Genomic DNA, 23,352 nt, shown 5'->3' on the forward strand with positions numbered 1-23,352 from the left:
GTTCTGTTAAGTAAAATCTGGAATATCCCACTATCAAACTTCTCAGACTGACTAAACATAGAAGTGGCTACTGGATGACCAAATTAAACTGTCAGCATGGGGGAAGACAATGTTAGCGTGCGTGCGTGCATGTATGTATATGCATCTTGAAAGGGGACCAAATATATATTTAGACAGATTTCATACATAAAAAGTCTTCACAGAGCAGCAAGGTTATAAAAGTTAAACATATACTCTGCCTGCCCAAACCTGTATTTCAAATTTGCCAATTATAGTATGCACAGACAGAAATAAATAAATAAAAATCAAGACTCACTGTAATTACAAATAAGGAAACAGTTTTAAGGAGTGTATATTCCAACTAAGCTATAATATGTAATAATTGATCCCTTAAACCTAACTACTGAAGAGATTACTGTTCTCAATTTCCTCCTCTCTTACCCTTGCCCTCTCTATCTACGTTTTTGTCTTTTCTCAAGAGAGAAAAGATACTGTTCCTTCTCCTAAGAGAATTTCTGATTCAGCTGAGTGATACCTGGTAGCAGCAACTGGCTCCCCTATAACCAATGGAGGTTTCAGCGAATCAATGGGGTGACATGCATCAGACTGTTGACTATTTTGGTCAATGAGCTGTGTCAACAGTCAGAATTACCTGAAAATCTAGCTCCTTAGGAGCAGCGCTTTCCATTAATCTAGGTCTGTTTAACTGAGCTGGCCTATTTTACTGCACTCCTCTCCTCACAACAGGAGTAACCTGTTGCCTTTGACTACCCAGACAGTAAAAGTTTGTTGTATGCAACAGCTGCTCTGTTAAGCAGGCCGTAATTTCCACTGTTAGAAAGAGTTCCATTTATTAAGTTAATCACACTTCTGGAAGTTCATCTTAAAATGAAACTGCAGCACTGAGGAGATTTTGTGTGCAATTCTACAGAAGAACAGTTGACACAGATATTAAATTATATAGTATGCACATAAAAACCATTGAAGACCACAATTCTAAAAATGCCAAATGCATAGCTGTTGCATTTAGAGAAAAAAAGACTAAGATAGTTAGTACAAATACAGTCATTGAATTCACCTTAGTCTAAACTTTTGAAGATTTGTATTTATACTGTATTTCAGGGGTCCCCAATGCGGTGTCCACGGGCGCCATGGTGCCCGCCGGGGCATCTAAGTGCGCTCGCGTACTGGCCAGCAGACGAGCATCCGCCAAAATGCCACCAACAAGCAGCGTCATCCAGAGGCGTCGCTACCGAAATGCTGCCGAAAAACGGCAACATTTCGGCAGCGACGCCTCTGGATGACACTGCTTGTTGGTGGCATTTTGACAGCAATGCCTATTGATGTTACCGCTTGTTGGTGGCATTTCGGCAGATGCTCATCTGCCACCATGGTCCTCCATGGCCCGTCGTCTGGTGCCGACCAGATGAAAAAGGTTGGGGACCACTGCTGTATTGTTTCAGTAACCTATGAGTTGACAGTAGCCTCAATGTTTTCTCCCTTTAATTTAAATGGCCACAGTAGCAGAGCAGACAATGAAAGAAAAACCAACGGCAGAGGACCCTCCTTATACAGTAAAAGGATTCAGAAGGAAGACAAGGTATCAGCAAATGGTTAAAGAGACAGACTAGCGTTATATATATGTACGGGTGTACACACACACACCCCACTTGTAGGTTCTGAGTAAAATCAATAAGACAAAATAGTGGAATTCCCTAACTTCTAAATCCCTGACTTTCCAACCTTCATAAATTATCTTCTAACAAGGTCATTTTTGTGGAGATGGGGGCCTGAACAGTATAAAACTAGGTTTATTGAGGAAAGACTCTTTTACTATATATTTAAGCATGACATACTCAAGAAAATTCTATGTATATATACACAGTATAATTAAAAACATGAGATTACCTTCCATTGATGATTAAGTGTACACTACTAGCTTTGACTTCAGATTCATGACATGGCTTAAGTGTGATAATATAATGGAATGACTAATACTCAATAAAGTATATCTCTGAAGGTGCAAAGATATGATAGCAGGAGTTAAAAAAACAAAAGTTTAAACATATATTTTCAACGGATATGGTGAATGTTGCGACTGTCACACATTCCAATCCAGAACAAACAAATCTGATTAATTACTGCCTGGCAAAGTGGGGCGGTGGGGTGGGGGGGAAGAGAGATTATTTTTAAAAGAATAATTGGATTTATTTAAATTGGATTTTAAAAATAAACCTATTTAAAATTATATTGAAATTAAAGCAACTTATGTTAAGGCCTGAACTAACTATAATCTATTAATTAAAGCAGTACATGTTTGCTGTCAAAATTTTAAAGAAAATCAGACCACTGATCTGGAAGGAAACTTTGGCGAAGTATCTGGTAACCAGAGCTTATTGACATATTAAATCACTTTCTGCATTTGCAGAAGAGTCTGCTGCTGTAAAGAGTATTTTCTTCATTTTTTTCAACTAGCTTGTTCAAAGTTCAGAAACCAATGGGAGTTAAAAATCAGGAAAGCTCATTTTCCCCTTTCAAACTATGGAGTAAAAAGTAGGTGTAGAAGGATGAGATCTAGTAGTTCTAAAATCTTGACCAGAAACAATCAGTTCCATTCACCAACTACAGACAATACTTCCTTTAACAAATCCATTTAAACGCAAAACATGTTTTCATAAACCTTTTTAATGTAGCCAGCACATTTAATGTTGTTTTATTTAACAATTTCAAAATTCTGTTTTGTGCATTAATTGAATTTGAATTTCCACCCACAGCTTGACACAAACCACGAATAAAAAAAATTAAAGAAATGCATCATTCACACTTTCTAACAATATAAAAAATAAGAATGTGCATGAAAATATGTTAAACTATACAAGTGTATAGATATAATGTATTGTCCTGGTTAAGAAAAAGCAGCACCAAATTTAGAGTAAAAACAGTAATTAGTTTTAACGGTTTAATGGTTACCAACCAATGAGAATCAACCTTTCCTTAGGAAAATAACTAAAAAAGTACTACTGCAAAACATGATTAAAATTGTTTATTTAAATCAGTGTTTCCTGCTTACTGATTTAAATCGTCATTACAACTGATGGGTTAAATAGCTTTGATTTAAATCAAGCCACCCAGCTACAGGGGGAAAACTCATTAAAAATCAAGCTCCTCACTTTCTCCAATTTGAGCAAGAAGACAGAGACACAATTACTGTGCAACATTTAATTCACATAAACATAAAAATGTATGTCAAATAGGGAAATTTATCTGTTCTTATCTGAAAACCTCCTTCCTTTGAATAATGAAGTCCACAAATCTGTTACAATAGGTCAGAAGATCTCAAACTGGGGGTTGAGACTCCTCAGGTGGTCGCGAGGTTATTATGGGGCGGGGGGGGGTGTCACAAGCTGTCAGCCTCCACCACCAAACCCCACTTCACTTCCAGCATTTATAATAGTGTTATATTAAAAAAAAAAAAAAAAGTGTTTTTAATTTATTGGGGGGGAGAGTGTCACACTCAGAGGCTTGCTATGTAGAAGGGGTCACCAATACAAAAAAGTTTGAGAATCAATGCAATAGGTACTTCCTGGAACAGCACTAGAACTGTCAGTTACTAGAAATAAAAGCGTTCCACCAATAAGGTTCCTTAGACCTGTGAACTTCCACAATCAGATTAATTCAATTCTCATTTCTTAATTTACAAATTGCGTTAAGTATACTTTTAGGAAAAAGCACAACAATTTCTCCTACTGTTGAATGTGGAAAACTCTCTCAAAAGTTTGGATGTCAATTTCCATCTCTATTCTGAATGCTCCATTTGTCTCCGGGTGGCCCAGATCTGTGGATCTTAATACTTGAAGAAAATTTTCAGATAAGCAGAGAAACATTCACCTATTCATCATGTTGAAGTCAACAGATTTGTTATAATGTGATTCTCACAGTAGCACATCTCCAGGATGGAAAGTGGGATCATTTCAATATGGAAATCCAAAATGAAGTATATTATAATAATACATAACACCTAGCTCTTATATAGTGTTTTTCATCCATAGAGCTCAAAGCACTTTACAAAGGCGGTCAGTAGCATCACCCCCATTTTACAGACTGAGAAACCGAGGTACATAAGGCTTATACATCCCCTTATCTTCCACTTGGCATGAAGATGTGGAGTGAGTTATGCCAAAAAAATGGCACTGGTTAAAGACTGGATGACAGATGTATAAAATTAGGTGAACTTCTGTATTCATGGCCAGGTGGCCATCTGAAGTTCTCAATACAGGAGATATGACTATTCTGCTCTGAGATTTCGTGCTCCAGAGGACTGGACTTTGATGCTTAACCAAAGGAAAAATGTTTCTTGATTTACTCTGCAAATTAACGTTATGGCAGCTGAAAGGACTACTGATTGGAACTACAAGTACAATACTGGATTTTATCCAAGAAAGCTCCTAACTTAAAAAAAAAAATGCAAAAACAAAAAAAAACCCAAAAGCTCCACACCTCATGATTGGAGGTAGCGTCAATCAGAAGGTCTTCCTTAATGGACAGGAAATATGACACTTCCTGCAGGAACTCAATCTGAGCAGTTCTGTAAGGAGAAAAACCAGGTTCCAAGGCCGTTCTGTATGACCTTATGGGGCTGGAATAAGGATCATTGCCCAAATAAAACATTTAAGGATGGGATTTATACAAAACTTCCTTTTCTTGAAAATGCTGATAATACACTATGGACATCTGGCTTTTTCCTGGAGACTCATTAACTACATTAAGACCCTCCTAGAGAAACTCAAGGCTGTTTTACTTGTTTACTGCTAGAATTGTGATCTCACATGACCTTGGATTGCTGGGACTTGGCAGAGTTTAGACACCATCTCTCTAGCTCTGTGCTTCTAGGCACCCTCACTAGGTGCAGAACCTGTGAGTGACACTCCTCTTGGATGCATAGATCCTACAGTCCAATTGCCTAGGCCCTGAAACTGGCACCAGCTCTCTCAAACCTCACAAGCAGCTGCTGCATTCGAGTTTATTCTCCCCCAGGGAGATGTAAGAGCGAATGCACTTGGAGAAAGTACAAAAGATATACAGATCTATGAAAAAACAACAAAAGCCTGCCTCAATTCCAAGAGCCCTTTGAGATATGGTAGTGCCTTTTCAGGGGTGCAGGATTCTTCCTCTACTCCTACTCACCTTGCCTGCTTCTGGTCCTGATCTGCTCACTTCTCTCTCTAAGGGTACGTCTAAAGTACAAAATTAATTTAAAGTTAATTCAGGAAATTCAAATAAAATGAGTTCATATATTCGATGTTATGTCTCCCCACTAACGAGTGTGAATTCTGCGGAGTGCGTCCACAGTACTGAGACTAACATCGAATGGCAGAGCATTGTACTGTGGTAGTTATCCCACAATTCCCGCAGTCTCTGCTGCCCATTGGAATTGTGGGTTAAGCTCCCAGCGCATGATGGAGCAAAAACATTCTCGCAGGTTTTTCTGGATGTGTGCCGTCACTCGCACCTCCCTCTGTGAAAGCTATGGTAGATGCCATACTGCCAGCAGATGGTGCACTGCCTGTCTCCTGGTATGCCGAATCCACTTCGAATGTCCTCTTTCTATCTACTCTTTCATCCAATCATTTTCTGCCATTTCTTGGCCATCGTGAACAGCTTCCGCTGCTTTTTCCAGATTGTCTGTGCTGGGCTCCCATGGAAGCTACAGAAAGCAACAATTCCCCGCCGTTTCTCGGCCATCATGAACAGAGCCGCACAGCTTCCGCTACTTTTTCCATGTTGTCGGTCCTGGGCTCCCGTTGACGGTATAGAAGGCAACAATTCCCTGCTGTTTCTCAGCCATAGTGAACAGAGCCGCACAGACAATCTGGAGAAAGCAGCAGAAGCTGTCCTGGGCTCCTGTAGAAGCTATAGAAGACAACCATTTACCCCCTTTTATCAGCCATCTTGAACCGAACAGCTCATTTTGCGCACTTTTTCAAGGATTACCCTTGCAGGCGCCATTGCACGGCAAACATGGAGCCTGCTCATCTCTGCTGCAGTTTTGACCACTGTAAATACCTCGTGCATTATCCAGCATGTTCAGTACCTGCAAAACCGGGTGAGGAAGCGACGATAGTGTGATTAATATACTGATGATGACATGGACACAGACGTTCCTAGAAGCACGTCATGTGGCGATTGGGAGATCGTGGTGGCATTGGGCCAGGTTCATGCTGTGGAACGTCAATTCTGGGCCTGGGAAACAAGAGACTGGTGGGATCGCATAGTGTTGCAGGTCTGGGATGATTCCCAGTGGCTGGGAAACTTTCGTATGTGTAGGACCACTTTCATGGAACTTTGTGACTTGCTGTCCCCTGCACTGAAGTGCAAAGACACCAAAATGAGCGCAGAAGCAAGTGGCCATAGCACTGTGGAAGCTTATAAAAGCTGACAGCTACCATTCAGTCGGGAATCAGTTTGGAGTGGGCAAGTCTACTTTAGGGGCTGCTGTGCTGCAAGTAGCCAATGCAATCATTGATCAGCTGCTATCAAGGATAGTGACTTTGGGAAATGCACAAATCGCTGTGGATGGCTTTAATGCACTGGGTTCCCTAACTGCAGCAGGGCAATAGACAGAACGCATATCCCCATCTTGGCCCCGGTACACCATGGTGGCCAGTACATAAACTGCAAGGGGTACTTTTCCATGGTGCTGCAAGCACTGGTGGAGCACAAGGGACGTTTCACCGACATCAACGTGGGGTGGCTGGGAAAGGTGCATGACGCTCACATCTTCAGGAACTCTGATCTGTTTGAACAGCTGCAGGGAGGGACTTACTTCTCAGACCAGAAAATTACTGTTGGGGATGTAGAAATGCCTATAGCTATCCTTGGGGACCCAGCCTACCCCTTAATGCCATGGCTCATGACGCCATACACAGGCACCCTGGACAGTAACAAGGAACAGTTCAACTATAGGCTGAACAAGTGCAGAATGGTTGTAGAATGTGCTTTTGGACATTTGAAAGGGTGCTGGCACAGTTTACTGACTTGGTTAGATTTCAGCACAACCAATATTCCAATTGTAATTGCTGCTTGTTGTGTGCTCCACAATATCTATGACTAAGGGGGAGACTTTTATGGTGTGGTGGGAGGTTGAGGCAACTCGCCTGGCGACCAGTTTCGCACAGCCAGACAACAGGATGATTAGAAGGGCGCAGCAGAGGGCGCTGAGCATCAGAGAAGCTCTGAAAGCCAGTTTCACGACCGGCCGGGGTATGGTGTGACAGTTGTGTTTGTTTCTCTTGAAGTTTCCTGCCCCCTACATACATACATACACACACATTTTATATATATATATATAAATAAAAATAAAAGGAAAAAGTCAAAATTGTTTAAAAACCGTTCTTTATTATTTGATGCACAACGCATTGAGAGAAATTAGAAGGTAGACTGGGGGGGGGGGGGTTGGGGGGGGGGAAGGACAAGGCCAGAAACTAAATCGAAAGTTCGTATATGCCAGCTTTCTGCTGCTTGGGCGATCCTCTGGGGTTGAGTGGGTGGGTCCCCGTAGCCTCCCCCCTCGTGTTTTTGGGCATCTGGGTGAGGAGGCTACAGAACTTGGGGAGAAGGGAGGGCGATTATACAGGGGCTGCAGTGGCAGTCTGTGGTCTTGCTGCCTTTCCCGCATTAGATCCACCATACAGCGGAGCATGTCAGTTTGCTCCCCTATGAGCTTGACCATAGCGTCCTGCCTGCTCTCATCATGTACCTCCCTCCTCTCTTTGTATTCCTGTAATGCTTTATAGGACTCTGCAATTGTTTGCCTCTATGCATTCAGCTGGGCCCTATCAGTGCGAGAGGACTGCATGAGCTCAGCGAACATGTCGTCCTGAGTTCATTTTTTCCACCTTCTAATCTGGACCAGCCTCTGGGACCGAGTAGATAGGGGTCGCATTGAAACATTTGCACCTGCAGGAGGAGAAAAAGGGAGGGTAGTATTTTAAAAAATACACTGCTGTGAACAAAGGGGGCACTTTGGTATGAGTAAGCCATCACACACGGCTGGGCAACAGAATTCAGCTTGCAGGCAGCCCCTAGGGGCATGTGGTGTTCTGCTTCTTCTATATTCACTTCAATGCTGTCAAACTGCTGCACCCCCTTTCCCACAGCAAGCAATGCCTGGTGGGTTTGTCATATAAAAGGAGGGCCTGCGGGCTCTCTGGGATGATCGCTGCACACAACACTCCTCCGCTCCCCACTGCATGGCTCCGGGCAGGCTGAGACCAGGAATAAGCCATTTACTCCAACAGCGAACAACCCAGCGCAGTTAGGTTTCCCACCCACCCACCACGTGGCTCTGATCAGGCTCGGAGCAGGGATGAGCCATTTACTCTAAACTCGAACAACCCAGAGCGGCTGGGTTCCCCCCACCACGTGGCTCCAATCAGCCTCAGAGCAGGGATGAGCTGAGCAATTTACTCTAAATGCAAACAACCCAGCACAGCTGGGTTCCCCCACACACACACCTCACCGCGCGGCTCCGATCAGGCTCTCACTCACCAGAAGTATCTTCTCCGGGGTCATGGAATAGGAGCCCGCTTTGGGAGTGAGGAGATTGGATCGAGCGTTAATATTAGTTCCTGGCTGGAGGGCGGAAATGGATTCCCCACTTTCCGCCTGTGCGCTGTCCTCCACCTCATCCTCCAATGTCTCTTCCTCCTCGCTCCATGCAACTCCCCCCTTGCAGTTTTCCACAGACAGTGGTGGGGTAGTGGTGGCGTCACCCCCCATAATTGTATGGAGCTCACGGTAAAAGTGGAATATATGGGACTGTGACCCAGAGCACCCGTTTGCCTGCCTGGCTTTTTGGCACGCTTGCTTGAGCTTGATTTTTGTACGACACTGCTCTGTGTCTCTGGAGTAGCCTCTTTCCATCATGACCCTGGAGACTTTAGTGCACGTATTTGCATTTCTTTTTTGGGAATGTAGTTCTGCCATAACAGACTCATCTCCCCAGCATGCGATGAGAACCAGTACCTCCTATTCTGACCATGCTGCGGCTCATCTGCAAAACTGGGACTGTGAGATCTCCTGTGATGGTGGACTCTGCATGATCGCCAGCGATGTTGGACTGTGCTGATGGTGACCAAACAGGAAATGAAATTCAAAAGTTCCTGGGGTTTTTCCTGCCCACTTGACTAACGCATTGGAGTTGAGAGTGTTGACCAGAGCAGTCACAAGGGGAGCATCCTAGGATAGCTCCCGGAGGCCAATAATGTCAAATTGTATCCACAATACCTTTAACCCGGGATTGCGATCTCGATTTAAGTGCTACTCCACTTGCCAAGGTGGAGTACACAAATCAAATTAAAGAGCCCTTTAAATCGAAAAAAGTTTGGTCATGTGGACGGAAACTTTTTTTTTTTTTAAAACATGAAATAACTCTAATTCCGAAATAACAGGTTAGTGGAGACCAGGCTTAAGTGTCCAGTCAGAAGGTCTCCCTTTATTCAGTTGCAGTTCCTTTTGTCAGCTGAGCACTCTTCAGTGACTCCCAATCCCTCATCAAGTGATCCATTGCTTGATTACCCAGTTTACCTGGAAGAACAGATTACACTGAGAATTCACTATCTATCCTGATATGTCAAATTAGAGAGAGACGGTTGGTGAGAGAGTATCTTTTATTGGACCAACTTCTGCTGGTGAGAGATGAGCTTCTGAGTTATACAGAGCTCTTCCTCAGGTCTACGGCAAAGTTTTAATCTGCTGATGGTCCTTCACCACTGTCCCATTCAGGAGCAGGCAGCAGGTCCCAATACCCTCCCTTTATTACAATAAATATGATTCAAGGGATATAGTGGAAAACAGCCAGGAAATAAATAGAGTTCATAAAATCTAATTGGAATTCATGAATTCACACAGAGATTCCAAACTGTCACAGTAGGTTCATAAAGCCAGAGAGCCATAAATTCTACAGCCAGAAAAGCGAAGAGTATGACTGCTGGTCTCCTTACTATTTGTGCATGGTCCTGAGGAGTAGTGGAAGAGGTGGGAAGACAGAGACATGGCCCAGTTTTAGAACAGTTCATTCAATTCCTCACATCCCAGGTCCTGACGTATGAAGAGACCACAGGGCACTTCACTGCTGTCTCCAGATGCAAATAAGTCAATCATCAGCCTATGAAATTGATTTACATAAGCCTTGGTGTTCCATGACTCTTTTGAGGGGTAGTGTACACAGAGAAAGGAAACTTCTGTCCTGAGCAGAGCAGAGTTGATACTTTCTATGGAGTCGGGCCAATTGTGTTTTTCCTAGCTGATGTATGAAGACTGCACCAACTATTTTGACTATCATAACCAGTCCAAGTCCAATATATCCATGGAAGAAAAAGTGCTTGCAAACCTCCAATCATATAAATCATAGAAATGTTGGGCTGGAAGGGATCACGATAGGTTATCTAATCCAGTCCCCTGCACTGAGATAGGACTAAGTATTATCTAGATTAGATCATCCCTGATAGGGTTTGTCAAACCTGTTGTTAAAAGCCTCCAACGACAGAGATTCCACAATCTCCTTAGGTAATTTGCTCCAGGGCTTAACTACTCTTAACAAATAGGAAGTTTCTCCTCACGCCTAACCTCAATCTCCCTTCCTGCAATTTGCCCATTGCTTCTTGGTCTATCCTCAGTGGATAAGGAAAACAATCACCATCCTCTTTATAATATGTCTTCAAGTACATAAAAGGTTATGTCCCCTTTCATTCATCTCTTCTCCAGACAAAACAAACCCCATTTTTTTCAAATCTTTCCTCATAGATTGTATCTGCTAGAACCTTAATAATTTTTGTTGCTCTCTTCAGGGCTTTCTCTAATTTGTTCACATCTTTCCCAAAGTGGGGTGCCCAGAACTGGACACAGTACTCCAGCTGATGGATGCTGCACTCACACTTTCTGGTATTCCTTGGACTGAACTGGGATTTGATTGGGCCTCCACCATTATGCCCATCTGGCATCTGACATAAGGATCACTTTGCCTAGTTCACTACTAGGTGGATCCCTTCAAAAAAATTTAATTGTCTATATTCACAAGATGAGTGAGCGGAGACCACACAATGCAATCTTGACCTCTGCTAACAAAAGGAAGTCTTAAAAAACTGGAAAACATAATTACAGGCTATATGATCTCTCACACTTCAGGGTAGAACAACATGTAGTTTGCACAGGCACCCAAAGTTTATCTATAGGAACAAGTCATCCTATTAGAGTGAGAGGAAGAGGAATACCAAAGACCACAGAAACAAGTTTCTTTTGCTCTTGTACACAGACAATTTAGCTGAGCAGCTTGCACATTTTATACTTCTACCACAGAAAGGCTTTGTTCAAGTGAAGCTACCATTGCAAAAGCATATATTATCTTTCAAAAATGTTAGCGCTAGCAAGAAAGTTAAAGTCCCATAAATTCAGTACTCAAAATATACTTTCAAAGGTTTGAGTTTTGTGTATGAAAATTCACAGTTAAGGAAACCAAAGTACCTTAAATCTGGCCATTTTGAAGAATGTGTGGTGATGATGGTGGCAAGGAGGAATGAGGAAGGGACCAAAATCAGGTTTGTAATGGAAATTCAGTTATATGCTATTCTTTTATCACACCCATTACTATATAATCTGTGTACTTCAAAAAGAGCAGTTGATATTACTCAATAAAAGCAACACCAGTACTATATCTAAAGTTGAAAATATGTTATAAAGCCAATTCTAACCAAGCCAAAATATTGTGAATATCCAGAAACAAGCCAACAACTGCATTTTATAAAAGACAAAAGACTCAATACAGCTCACAGATTAAGTATTGCAGAGGGCTCCTGTGCAAACTATTAGACTACCAGCTCTTTTTTCTACTTTAACTTCAGACTAGTTTTCCTGCTATGCTCGTCAATACTTCAAAAGAAATCCAAGTGACTCAGGATTAATATTTACATACTTTAATCACACCCAAACAACCTACTGGGGTTGGGTTTTTTTGGTCAGCGCTGACATTTAGTATACCAAAAGAATATTGAAACTTTTGTAAATTATACAAGCTTCAGTAATTATCAGTATGTACATATCAAAAGATAAACTCTTCTATCCCTATGGTAATACAAATTAAATTTATAACAAAATCGGTAGCCAAGGTTGTGGGAGTGGGGGTTCTGATACTCCAACCATATAGAAAAGGTCAGGTTAAGGACATAAAAAGAGTTGAATGAAAACAAATGTTAAAATGCTGAACATTGAAGTCAAAATCTTAAGTCAGGAAATTCTACATTAAGGATCTCTTTCCTTTATCTCACTATGATTTTTTTTTTTTTTAGAAGGTATTGCATGGATCTGCTAAAAATGTATGATCTTATATACTGTTTTTACTGCAACCTAGAAAGAAGGCAGGAGTGTGTTTGAAATAGCTTGCTTTGGATGTGTCAGAACCTGAAATATTTTAAAACAGGTTTTGTAGTTTCTCTCTTAAGGCGGTTATATGGAACAGAGTACCCACATACACAAAAAAGCACGTTGCTTTATAATATAGGGATGTTATTAAGCAGACCCAAGGAGACGTATCTTAAAAGTTCTAAAAGATCTGTTCAAATGTTTTGTGTTGATGAACCATCTATTGCTGATCAACTGCCATTAAGAATAAAATTAATGCTTTATTTCTCCCCCAAAGCCGTTATTTTTAAAAGTTACTATGAATGTTCAGTAGTTCATTTTTATTTATTTATTTAACACACAAAATCAACAAATCACTAGACCAGGGGTCGGCAACCTTTCAGAAGTGATGTGCCAAGTCTTCATTTATTAACACTGATTTAAGGTTTCGCATGCCAGTAATACATTTTAACTTTTAGAAGGTCGCTTTCTATAAGTCTATAACATATAACTAAACTATTGTTGCATGTAAACTAAATAAGGTTTCTTAAATGTTTAAGAAGCTTAATTTAAAAATTAAATTAAAATGCAGGACCGCCCCCCCAGACCGGTGGCCAGGACCCGGGCAGCATGAGTGCCAATGAAAATCAGCTCGTGTGCCGCCTTCACTGGCACTCACACTGCCTAGGTCCTGGTCACTAATCCGGGCGGGTTCTGCATTTTAATTTAATTTTTAAATTAAGCTTCTTAAACATTTTAAAAACCTTATTTACTTTACATACAATAATCGTTTAGTTATATATTATAAACTTATAGAAAGAGACCTTTTAAAAACGTTAAAATGTATTACTGGCATACGACACCTTAAATCAGAGTGAATAAATGAAGATTCGGCACTCCACTTCTGAAAGGTTGCCGAACCCTGCTATAGCACACTGCAGCCTTCCTATTTAGCGTACTGTCAATTGGCCTATGGCCGACACACTGGAACTGCTGACCAGGGTGGATTTGTTTAAATCACTAGTCAGGAAGACTCAATGTAATCATGGATTTCTATATAAAAGTGCATTCTTGTTGGTTGTTATAACCTTAATACATATTCTACACAACTCAGATATAGATGTAGGTTTCATTTTTAGAAGGTACGTGATTTATTTTGAAAACTTTTCAGATTAGTTTTACAGCTATATCAGAAAATAAATGATTGGTAAATGAAATAATCAAAGGTAACTGAAGCAGATAGTTCACCTCCCAATGACTTCATAAGTATCTCCAATTCAACAGGTTAATCATTAATATTTGGAGGATTTCTTGCCATGCTGTATTAGGAGGAGACCACCACCAGACAGATGTTTAAATTGTTTTATTTAACTAAAAACAACAACATTATGTATTCTGGATTTTCTTCTTCAACAGAAAACATAATATTTTAACAAATCAAGCATATGAATTTTTGAATTTAGTTAAATATTCAAGTTTTTTAAAATCATGTTTTTGTTAAAATTGTTTTTAACTAAAATAGTTAATGAATTTTATTTTATTTTATTTTATTTTTTTACACAAAAATAAAAATTAAATTGACTATATCATCCAGGTCAACACGAGAAACTTAAAATACTGGCTTCTGCTACTAACTCAGTTGTATTCACCTTCATTTTCCTGTTTATTCATAAACTGGAAAAGAAAAATAAGTTTCTCTGCTTTTTTCAGGTCCCAAATGATTTCTCAATTTGAAACAAATTTTTCCAAAGGAAGAAAATATTCTAAACCGGCAGAAGAAGCTACTGCTGTTTAAAGTAAGATTATCACATCAACAGTCTCTGGATCCAAGTGCTTAAGTGACTTTCACGAGTTCACTGGTGTGACTTTCTTTAAAACATCATCAGAAAACAAATCAGATATTAGGAATGGCAATATACAAAAACCTGTAGGTGAACATTTCAATCTTCCTGGACACTCAAAGCAGATTTAAAGGTGGCCATCCTGCAGCAAAAAAACTTCAGGACCAGACTTCAAAGAGAAACTGCTGAACTTCAGTTCATCTGCAAATTTGACACCATCAGCTCAGGATTAAAGAAAGACTGAGAATGGCTAGCCAACTACAAAAGCAGTTTCTCCTCCCGTGATGTTCACACCTCAACTGCTAGACGAGGGCCTCATCCTTTCTGACTGAACTAACCTCATTATCTCTAGCCTGATACTTGCTTGCATATTTATACCTGCCTCTGGAAATTTCCATTACATGCATCCAACGAAGTGGGTATTCACCCATGAAAGCTCATGCTCCAATACATCTGTTAGTCTATAAGGTGCCACAGGACTCCTTGCTGCTTTTACAGATCCAAACAAACAACTACCCCTCTGATACTTGACATCAGAAAACATGTATTTCTTGAATGGTTCATTTTCCCAAAATGGATCTCTTTTACAGCCTGCTGCCATTATAGGTTTTCCCTTCTAATGAGAGAATGGTATGCTAGATCTCAAATCAATGAAGGCTACACACAGAAAACCTCAAGTCGTCTGGAATATGCTGTTCAAACAGTTTCACATTTGTTTCTACTGCCTGTCCCTCCCTTCTCACATTTATCTCCAGACTTTCGTCCCCAAAACTCTATTCATTGAACTCTTTCAAACTTCGCACTTTTAGAGAGAAGTAAGGGATTGACTCTGTGTACACAAATTTGCAGAGGGACAATAGGGTTGAGATCTGTTATTTCTCACCTCTATATATTTATTTTAAAACATTTTTGCTGTTAACAAGCCTGTTATCTCTGGAGACACAAATCCACAGTTTGAGAACTCATAGACTCAAGGACTGGAAGGGACCTCGAGAGGTCATCGAGTCCAGTCCCCTGCCCTCATGGCAGGACCAAATACTGTCTAGACCATCCCTGATAGACATTTATCTAACCTACTCTTAAATATCTCCAGCGATGGAGATTCCACAACTTCCCTAGGCAATCTATTCCAGTGTTTAACTACCCTGACAGTTAGGAACTTTTTCCTAATGTCCAACCTAAATCTCCCTTGCTGCAGTTTAAGTCCATTGCTTCTTGTTCTATCATTGGAGGCTAAGGTGAACAAGTTTTCTCCCTCCTCCTGATGACACCCTTTTAGATACCTGAAAACTGCTATCAGGTCCCCTCTCAGTCTTCTCTTTTCCAAACTAAACAAACCCAATTCCTTCAGCCTTCCTTCATAGGTCATGTTCTCAAGACCTTTAATCATTCTTGTTGCTCTTCTCTGGACCCTCTCCAATTTCTCCACATCTTTCTTGAAATGCGGTGCCCAGAACTGGACACAATACTCCAGTTGAGGCCTAACCAGCGCAGAGTAAAGCGGAAGAATGACTTCTCGTGTCTTGTTTACAACACACCTGTTAATGCATCCCAGAATCATGTTTGCTTTTTTTGCAACAGTATCACACTATTCACTCATATTAAGCTTGTGGTCCACTATGACCCCTAGATCTCTTTCTGCCATATTCCTTCCTAGACAGTCTCTTCCCATTCTGTATGTGTGAAACTGATTGTTCCTTCCTAAGTGGAGCACTTTGCATTTATCTTTATTGAACTTCATCCTGTTTACCTCAGACCATTTCTCCAATTTGTCCAGATCATTTTGAATTTTGACCCTGTCCTCCAGAGCAGTTGCAATCCCTCCCAGTTTGGTATCGTCCGCAAACTTAATAAGCGTACTTTCTATGCCAACATCTAAACCGTTGATGAAGATATTGAACAGAACCGGTCCCAAAACAGACCCCTGCGGAACCCCACTTGTTATACCTTTCCAGCAGGATTGGGAGCCATTAACAACTACTCTCTGAGTACGGTTATCCAGCCAGTTATGCACCCACCTTATAGTAGCCCCATCTAAATTGTACTTTCCTAGCTTATCTATAAGAATATCATGCGAAACTGTATCAAATGCCTTACTAAAGTCTAGGTATATCACATCCACCGCTTCTCCCTTATCCACAAGGCTCGTTATCCTATCAAAGAACGCTATCAGATTAGTTTGACACGATTTGTTCTTTACAAATCCATGCTGGCTATTCCCTATCACCTTACCACCTTCCAAGTGTTTGCAGATGATTTCTTTGATTACCTGCTCCATTATCTTCCCTGGCACAGAAGTTAAACTAACTGGTCTGTAGCTTCCTGGGTTGTTTTTATTTCCCTTTTTATAGATGGGCACTATATTTGCCCCCTTCCAGTCTTCTGGAATTTCCCCCGTCTCCCATGATTTCCCAAAGATAATAGCTAGAGGCTCAGATACCTCCTCTATTAACTCCTTGAGTATTCTAGGATGCATTTCATCAGGCCCTGGTGACTTGCAGGCATCTAACTTTTCTAAGTTATTTTTTACTTGCTCTTTCCTTATTTTCTCTTCTAAACCTACCCTCTTCCCGTAAGCATTCACTATACTAGACATTCCTTCAGACTTCTCAGTGAAGACCGAAACAAAGAAGTCATTAAGCATCTCTGCCATTTCCAAACTAAGCATCTCTGATGGATCTTCTAGACTGAGCACTGAGTACCACTGGGTAGATAGAAAGATTAACCTAAAAAATCTATACAGAAGGCCCTGGAACCTCATAAAATTGGGTCCCTAATCCATGAACTATTGGAATTTATTTACAAAGTGTTCTTAAACATTACATGAATATATTGTCTCATACTATAGAATTAGAATTTATAATCCCTATTTCATGATGAGATATCTTTGAGCTATAATATAACCCAGTTTTAATCAAGTTTTTTTCTCAAAAAGCATTTTATAAAAAACAAAACTATTTTTTAAAAAAATCATTTTTAAAAAATCATCCTGCTGCTGACCAGCCATCAAGGGACTTAGGAGATCCAGACCCACCTGAATTTAGTCACTTGGAACACCTTGGTTTATGACTGGTTGTCAGTGCAACTAGCAGAGGTGAATGTTACTGAGTGGCCATGAAATTACAGAAGTTTCCTTAGAATCATAGGAGGCTGACATCTTCCACAATGCTAAGCGACTCCCAGAAAGCCTTTCAAAATCTCTCTCAGATCATTGCTTCAGAGACCTGTCCCAGGAATCATGGCATAAGTACCCAAAAAAACAATGCAACTGCAATGGAGTAATTAAGTGAATGCAGACTCAGGACAAAACAGCACCTAAAATGGCAGGGCTACCATGATATGTATAGTACCACATATCCCACCCACTCAGTTCTCTATGGAAGATGCAGTCTAACATATACAACCAGGCCATTCCAAATGCCAGTTTTCAGAGTTTCCTCTGAGCCAAACTGAGGTTCCAGGAAATAACTATTAGTATAACTGGAGATCTAATCAAGATGCTACTGATTATATCACTAATGGATGGCATCTGAAAAACTTTTTCTATTTTACCCCTTTTCATAGACTAGCTGCTAACACTTAAAGGGTGCTAGACAAAAGCTTAACTTCCTAAACAGAAACACACACATCTAGGGGAAGCGTGAGCGGGACTAATCTTGTAGTGGCACCAAGAGAGAAATTGAATATGAAGCTAGGAAATCTCATAGTTCAGTTCTAACTTGGGCTCCTCCACTAAAAGCAGAATCCTAAATGCCAGAACTGTAAACTGTTCTGATGAAAGCTCAGACTGAAATCATTTTATCACAGAAATGTACAGCTGGAAGGGACCTTGAGACGTCATCAAGTCCATCGCCCTGCACTGAGGCAGGACCAAGTAAACCGAGACCATCCCTGACTGGTGTTTGTCCACCTTGCTCTAAAAAATCTCCAAAGATGAGGCTTTCCACCTGGAAGCCTATTCCAGAATTTAACTACCCTTACAGTTAGAAAGTTTTTCCTAATACCTAACCTAACTGTCTCTTGCTGCAGATTAAGCCCATTACTTCCTGTTTTACCTTCGGTGGACACGGAGATCAGTTAATTATAATCCTCATCATAATGTGTTTGAAATGTGTTATCAGCTCCCCCACACACACACCTTCTTTTCTCAAGACAAAACATGCTGCTTTTCTCTCCATGCTGAAAGTAAATGTGAAGAGGCAGCAGTGTGGCACCACTGTCTCCTGAAGCACTGGAAAACAGACTGCTAATCTCAGGAGTTTTGGCTCAATTTCAATCTCTGCTCCCTGTCAATCTAGATTAGGAAAAAGCAACCAACAAATCTAGAATTAGAATTTGCAAGAAGAGAGTTAATTTACATTTGTCAATAGGGTTAAGTTATGAGGCACCTGGCAGGAAATCCTTTGATATAAAATAATTTAACACCATACTTTTTACTAACAGTCTTTGCTACAGTTTTACTTATAGCAACTACAGGTTTATGAGCAAAATGAAACATCTTCTCATTCCTTCCATTACTATAATCTTCCTAAATGCCACAATGTTAAACATGGTCACTTTATAATTTTAAGTTTCATACCTGACTAGCTACCTCAAGCAGAGCATTCACAGAAGGTAGTCTGCTGAAAAATCTGCTAATACTTTGTTTGGTGCTGGAGTTGATTCATATCAAACATTTGTAGCGGTAAAAGCAGCAAAGAATCCTGTGGCACCTTATAGACTAACAGACGTTTTGGAGCATGAGCTTTCGTGGGTGAATACCCACTTCCTCAGATGCATGTAATGGAAATATCCAGGGGCAGGTATATATATGTGTGCTAGCAAGCAAGCTAGAGATAACGAGGTCAGTTCAATCAGGGAGGATGAGGCCCTGTTCTAGCAGTTGAGGTGTGAAAACCAAGAGAGGACAAACTGGTTCTGTAATTGGCAAGCCATTCACAGTCTTTGTTCAATCCTGAGCTGATGGTGTCAAATTTGCAGATGAACTGAAGCTCAGCAGTTTCTCTTTGAAGTCTGGTCCTGAAGTCTTTTTTGCTGCAGGATGGCCACCTTAAGGTCTGCTATAGTGTGGCCAGGGAGGTTGAAGTGCTCTCCTACAGGTTTTTGTATATTGCCATTCCTAATGTCTGATTTGTGTCCATTTATCCTTTAACATTACTCACTTCACCGCTCTTCAAAGGAAAAAGGACTGTAAGCTGTCTAAACTCCTACCTGCCACATGGGGCCACAACCGTGGTACCCCTAACCCACCCAGCAATATCGTCAATCTATCCAACTACACACTCAGCCCAGAAGAAAAGTCTGTCCTATCTCGGGGACTCTCTTTCTGCCCTGCCACCCCCACCAACATGATACAGTTCTGTGGCGATCTGGAAGCCTACTTTCGCCGTCTCCGACTCAAAGAATACTTCCAGGACAACACTGAACAGTGCACTGATACACGGGTGCCCTCCCACCAACAGCACAAGAAAAAGAACTCCACATGGACTCCTCCTGAGGGTCGAAATGACAGCCTGGACCTATACATTGAATGCTTCCGCCGGCGTGCACAGGCAGAAATCGTGGAACAACATCGCTTGCCTCACAACCTAAGTCGTGCAGAACGCAATGCCATCCACAGCCTCAGAAACCACCCTGACATTATCATCAAAGAGGCTGATAAAGGAGGTGCCGTTGTCATCATGAACAGGTCTATCAAAAGGAGGCAGCCAGACAACTCTCCAATACCAAATTCTACAGGCCACTTCCCTCAGATCCCACTGAGGAATACACTAAGAAACTACAGCATCTACTCAGGACACTCCCTACACTAACACCAGAAGAAATCAACATACCCCTAGAGCCCCGACCAGGGTTATTCTATCTACTACCCAAGATCCACAAACCTGGAAATCCTGGACGCCCCATCATCTCTGGCATTAGTCCTTCAGTGAGAGTGCCATCTGGATATATGGACTCTCTACTCAGACCCTATGCCACCAGCACTCCCAGCTACCTCCGCGACACCACTGATTTCCTGAGGAAACTACAATGCATTGGTGACCTCCCAGAAAACACCATCCTAGCCACCATGGATGTAGAGGCTCTCTACACAAACATCCCACATGCCTTTATACTTACACACAACTATTTCAAATTTGATGACAATATATATCTCCAGATCAGTGGCACTGCTATGGGCACCCGCATGGCCCCACAATATGCCAATATCTTCATGGCCGACCTGGAACAACGCTTCCTCAGCTCTCGTCCACTCACACCCCTTCTCTATCTACGCTACATTGATGACATCTTCATCATCTGGACCCACGGGAAGGAGACTCCGGAAAAATTCCACCATGATTTCAACAGCTTCCACCCCACCATCAACCTCAGCCTGGACCAATCTACACGGGAGGTCCACTTTCTTGACACCACGGTGCAAATAAGTGATGGTCACATTAACACCACCCTATATCGAAAACCCACCGACCGCTATACCTACCTTCATGCCTCCAGCTTCCATCCCGGGCACATCACACGATCCATTGTCTACAGCCAAGCACTGAGGTACAACCGCATCTGCTCTAACCCCTCAGACAGAGACCAACACCTACAAAATCTCCACCAAGCATTCTCAAAACTACAATACCCGCACGAGGAAATAAGGAAACAGATCAACAGAGCCAGATGTGTACCCAGAAGCCTCCTACTGCAAGACAAACCCAAGAGAGAAACCAACAGGACTCCACTGGCCATCACATACAGCCCCCAGCTAAAACCCCTCCAACGCATCATCAAGGATCTACAACCCATCCTGGACAATGATCCCACACTTTCACAGGCCTTGGGTGGCAGGCCAATCCTTGCCCACAGACAACCTGCCAACCTGAAACATATTCTCACCAGTAACTGCACACCACACCATAATAACTCTTGCTCAGGAACCAATCCATGCAACAAACCTCGATGCCAACTCTGCCCACATATCTACACCAGCGACACCATCACAGGACCTAACCAGATCAGCCACACCATCACTGGTTCATTCACCTGCACATCCACCAATGTAATATACGCCATCATATGCCAGCAATGCCCCTCTGCTATGTACATCGGCCAAACTGGACAGTCTCTACGGAAAAGGATAAATGGACACAAATCAGACATTAGGAATGGCAATATACAAAAACCTGTAGGAGAGCACTTCAACCTCCCTGGCCACACTATAGCAGACCTTAAGGTGGCCATCCTGCAGCAAAAAAACTTCAGGACCAGACTTCAAAGAGAAACTGCTGAGCTTCAGTTCATCTGCAAATTTGACACCATCAGCTCAGGATTGAACAAAGACTGTGAATGGCTTGCCAATTACAGAACCAGTTTGTCCTCTCTTGGTTTTCACACCTCAACTGCTAGAACAGGGCCTCATCCTCCCTGATTGAACTGACCTCGTTATCTCTAGCTTGCTTGCTAGCACACATATATATACCTGCCCCTGGATATTTCCATTACATGCATCTGAGGAAGTGAGTATTCACCCACGAAAGCTCATGCTCCAAAACGTCTGTTAGTCTATAAGGTGCCACAGGATTCTTTGCTGCTTTTACAGATCCAGACTAACACGGCTACCCTCTGATACTTGTAGTGGTAAGTAAAAAAAAGCTCATTCTCAAAAGAACTCCAACTGACAGCCCAGAATGTATACTGTTAGTGGCAGAGACACAAATACTCCAACTTTTCACCATAAATTGCTAGTTTTTAGTGTTCCCTCATTCTTTCAAAGTGTTCTGCTATGTTTCCATGATTAATCTTAAAAACTCAAGAAAGTAAGTCAAGAATACTAAAGGACTCTGTAGCTACATTTCTTTAATTGGTACAGTATGCCATACACTTCAGAAAGACATTTGGCACACAAAAACTCTAAAGCCTAACTGTTTAAATAACGTCATAAATACAGTATCTCACTTATCCCTCCCCACTAGGGAGGCTTAATATCTCTCAGTACATGAAAGCTTACATTCTTTTCAGCTCCTGGGTTACATCCAAATTTTGACATTTTGAATGACTAACATTTGTATACTCTAGTAATGGAAGAGCTGAATTTATTTAAGCCTGAATGCACTTATATGATGAAACAGAGAAAGCTGAAAATCTGTTTTACAGGAAAACTATACAAACAGTAAACTATGAGCGTTATCAAGAAAACAGAAGTTAATTTGTCATCTAAATTGTAGCAAATTGCCTCTTTTTACAAAACCATAATTTTAGATATAAATCTACATAAAGACTGAAGTACCTTTCATAACTAGAATAAAGTATCTCTCTAAAAAAAGCCACAAGCTTTTATGTAGAATATTTGAGACTGAAAGTAAATATGTGAACATCCATTCTAGATTTTCTGGCATGAAGAACAGAGTACAGGTTTTGGAATAAAATGTTGACTGTTATTTTAAGAAAGGAACTATGCAACTGTATATGGTTGTCAAACATTGTTGCACCTAAAGATATAGCAAATGGAACAAAAATAACTTTCAGAAATTTTATAAAGCAGAAGACATCCTTATTGAAGAATATAACTACTTACTTTATACATACACTATTGCATTCATTCAAATTTTAATAATTTATGCCTAGGATTTAACATTTCAGAGAAGTATTACACTCAATCCTATTTTGACTTTAGAGATCAACTGGCCTCTATACTGATTTAGAGTTCCATTTCATCCATTCACCTTTTATAATTAACAGAAAAGCATTTTATATTACCACAAGCTGGTTAATGTCACTCCATTTATTAGCATAAAAGTATCCTGTCTTTGTCAATCCTCAGTTTTAATGCAACTCCTTTCCTTATTGCATAATACTAAATATCTGTCAAGATCAGGTTATCAGGACATACAGGTTTGGTACAGAGTTGGGCTATGCTTCAATCCATTTCAGAAGTGGGACCCACAAAATACCCTAAACCACTACCACCTACCTAGATCTAAACATTTCTACCTTAAAATTCCAGTTTAAGATTAAAATTAAATTGACTATCTTATTTAATATCTGAAGTGTCTATAACTCAGCTCTCCTCAATAAGGCTCATGCAGTATTATCTGTCCCACCAAAACTCCAACTTCGGGAGGAGGGGTGT

General features: G+C 41.1%; 1 protein-coding gene across 5 annotated transcripts in view; it reads right to left on the reverse strand.

Moving 5' to 3' along the window:
• The window catches only part of FRS2 (fibroblast growth factor receptor substrate 2), a 91,517-nt gene that overhangs the window by 55,606 nt on the left and 12,559 nt on the right, over positions 1 to 23,352 (reverse strand). The window contains exon 2 of one of the 5 annotated variants that reach the window (XM_030548761.1): positions 5,185 to 5,234. The exons of the other annotated variants lie outside the window; for them this stretch is intronic. The gene's annotated coding sequence lies outside the window, so the exon portion shown is untranslated. The remainder of the gene's footprint in view (positions 1 to 5,184; positions 5,235 to 23,352) is intronic. 5 annotated transcript variants of the gene reach the window in all.

Source organism: Gopherus evgoodei, chromosome 1 (genome assembly GCF_007399415.2).
Source record: "Gopherus evgoodei ecotype Sinaloan lineage chromosome 1, rGopEvg1_v1.p, whole genome shotgun sequence".
Classification (NCBI taxonomy): domain Eukaryota; kingdom Metazoa; phylum Chordata; order Testudines; family Testudinidae; genus Gopherus; species Gopherus evgoodei.